The sequence below is a fragment of the Prosopis cineraria genome, unplaced genomic scaffold (assembly GCF_029017545.1).
Source record: "Prosopis cineraria cultivar Desert tree isolate PC_DT_omini unplaced genomic scaffold, ASM2901754v1 PC7, whole genome shotgun sequence".
NCBI lineage: Eukaryota > Viridiplantae > Streptophyta > Magnoliopsida > Fabales > Fabaceae > Prosopis > Prosopis cineraria.
This window is the reverse complement of record NW_026555338.1, coordinates 277540-280883: the sequence shown is the minus strand read 5'-3', so window position 1 is coordinate 280883 and position 3344 is coordinate 277540.

Sequence of the window (3344 nt, the reverse complement as noted above, 5' to 3'; positions counted from 1 at the left end):
AGGTTGCCCGCAACTTTGGCAATCTCCCCAGGGGCTTAGCTTGGCGCATGCCGTGGGCGTGCCCTAACCTTTGGCCCATTTTCAGACGTGAAAGGTGGGGGGGACGAATCAAAATGACTTGGGATAAATCTCACTGGATCGTGGCAACAAGGCCACTCTGCCACTTACAATACCCAGTCGGGTATTTAAGTCGTCTGTAAAGGAATCTACCTGTCGCTAGATGGGAATTTCTTCAAGGCGTCCCTTGCGACTCATCTGCCGTAAGGGTACCACCACCAACAAGTGCCTTTGGGGGCTGGGGCCCCTACTGTTGGTCGACAAATGGATGGCAAGCGCATGCATCACTTCTAGCCTAGATTTTGACTTAGAGGCGTTCAGTCATAATTCAATGCACGGTAGCTTCGCGCCACTGGCTCTTTAACCAAGTGCGATGACCAATTGTGCGAATCAACGGTTCCTCTCATACTAGGTTGAATTACTATTATGACACTGTCATCAGTAGGGTAAAACTAACCTGTCTCACGACGATCTAAACCGAGCTCACGTTCCCTATTGGTGAGTGAACAATCCAACACTTAGTGAATTCTGCTTCACAATGATAGGAAGAGCCAACATCGAAGGACAAAAAAGTAACGTCACTATGAATGCTTGGCTGCCACAAGCCAGTTATCCCTGTGGTAACTTTTCTGACACCTCTAGCTTCAAATTCTGAAGGACTAAAGGATCGATAGGCCATGCTTTCAGAGTTCGTATTCGTACTGGAAATCAAAATCAAACGAGCTTTTACCCTTTTATTTCACACGAGATTTCTGTTCTTGTTGAGCTCATCTTAGGACACCTACATTATCTTTTAACAGATATGCCGCCCTAGCCAAACTACCCACCTGACAATGTCTTCTGCCCGGATCAGCCCGCCGGGCGAGCCTTGGGTCCAAAAAGAGGGGCGTTGCCCCGCCTCTGATTCACGGAATAAGTAAAATAACGTCAAGAGTAGTGGTATTTCACTTTCGCCATTTCCAACTCCCACTTATCCTACACCTTTCAAGTCATTTCACAAAGTTAGACTAGCTCGGGCTCAGCCCCGGGCAAGCGTTGCTAAGGTCCGGGCAAAGCCTGTGGCCTGTGTAAAGCCTGCGGCTAGTATTGGCATGGTCAGGGCGAGCATGTGGCAATATCCAGTAAAGAGTTGGAAGGTCAGGGAAAGCTCGGGCTTAGCCCCCGACAAGCATTGGCAAGGTCTAGGCAAAGCCCGTGGCCTGTGTTGGGAAGGTCGTCATAACTATTGGCAATCCCCGAGCAACGCCCGTGACTAGTATTGGCATGGTCCAGGCAAGCGCGTGGTATGGTTTGGGCGAGCGTGTGGCAAGGTTTGGGCAAGAGTTGGAAGGTCCTTGAAAACTCGGGCTCAACCTCGGGCAAGGGTTGGCAAGGTCCGGGTAAAGCCCGTGGCGTGTGTTGGCATGGTACGGGCATGAGGTGGAAGGTCTGGGAGAACTCAGGAATAACCCCAGGCAAGCATTTGGCAAGGTCCAGGCAAAGCTCGTGGCTGGTGTTGGCAAGGTATGAGCAAGGGTTGGAAAATCCAGGAGAGCTTGGCCTAAACCCCAGGCAAGCGTTAGCAAGGTCTGGGCAAAGCCCATGGCCTGTGTTAGCAAGATATGGGAAAAGCTCAGGAAAAACCTCGAGCAAGTGTGTGGAAAATGTTGGCATGGTTCGAGCAAGAAGGTGCAAGGTCCAGCACATCATAACAAGCCCCTGGCACGTCCAAGGCAAGTGCTGGCATGTCTGGACTTGCCACTGGCAAGTCCAGGCACGTCCTGGTACGTCTAGCCCTACCACGGGCAAGTTCGAGCACATCCAGACCTACTCCAAGCACATCCTGACATGTCTGGGCAAGTCCTGGCACGTCCAGGCTTGCTCGGGCCACGTTTGGGCAAGTCCTGGTACGTTTGAACTTGCCACGGGCAAGTCCTGGCACATCTAGGGTAAGTCCAGGCACGTCTTGGTACATCTGGACCTACCACGGGCAAGTCCTGACACATTTAGGGTAAGTCCAGGCACGTTTTGGTATGTCCAGACCTGCCACGAGCAAGTCCAGGCACATCCCAGCACGTCCTGGCATGTCCAGAGCTGCCACGGGCAAGTCCTGACAGTGCAAAAAGAGTCCTACCCATACCAAAATAAAATATACTCATTACATTTGTGATTTCTTGATTTCATTAACTCAAACTCATCTCACTTGACATGTTTGGGGGTCCGACCGCTGGAGCCGCCGCTCGTGGCGGCCTGTGGAGGTCGTATTCTTTGGAGCAATCAAAAAATCCTAGAAAGTTTTGTGGGTGTCTAAAAATTATGAAACTTGGCAGATTTTATCCTCATTTCATGCCTAAGAAGCCTGCAAAAAATTGCAAGAATCGGAGGTCTCTAGGTCCCTCAAAAGGGGCGTTGTCGTTTAAGCAAAAAGTATGTCTGTTCGTGCCAGAGTGGAAAAAGCTCATATTGCTCTTTAGGAGGAGAGCTCCAACCCCCTCCCACCAGCCAAGTGGGGCCTGGACCTGGCAATGTGGGTCCCCCATGTATTGATGGGACCCCAGACCCACGCGGCCCTCCGGCGACTTTTCCGGCGAACGCTCAAAATTGAACGTGACGCTCGGCGGGTTGTGTGTGTGTGTTCGAGGGTTCGTTGGTGGGTCGTTTGGAGGGCATTTAGCACGCTCATGGTCCCTTGGCTTCTTCCAGTGAATTCTTCTATCGATGGTTGGTTTTCTTTCAGGGGTTTGCTGGTTATTGTTGAGGGGCTGCAAAAATCATTTTGGAAAGATTTGGTTTGCCTTCCCCCCTTTCCGAAAGGGGGTTGGCAAACTGCCACCCCCTCTTTCCACACGCCTTCGTGTGCAAGATTCCCTGATCGCGCTTGTGAATAAGCTTGCTTTGTAGGTATTTGCCCAGGATTGGTTGGTAAGAAAGAGCGAGGGATAGGCGTGCCCCGGTTTGCGAGGGAAATGATGGGCCTTTCTCGTATTTGATTCTCATTATACACATGCGGACAGGCATGAGGGTTGGCATTTCATGGGCCTCCTCCCCAAGTCGTGATGGGATTCTTTGTCGGAGGGCACTTCGTGAAACTTGCATGCTTAGGTTTCTCCCGTCCCGAGCGAGTCCCGGAGATGCATGCCTGGGCATCTTCCTTTGTCTGCTTGGTAGCTTTTAGCGTGATAGGGTTTCTCGCCCGCGCTCGGCGCATGGCTGGTGGCCCCGTTCCCCATCGAGCTTGGATAATTCACTCACATGCTGGCAGGCAATCAGGTGGTGCGTCCTCCCGACTATGATATGTTACACAGGGC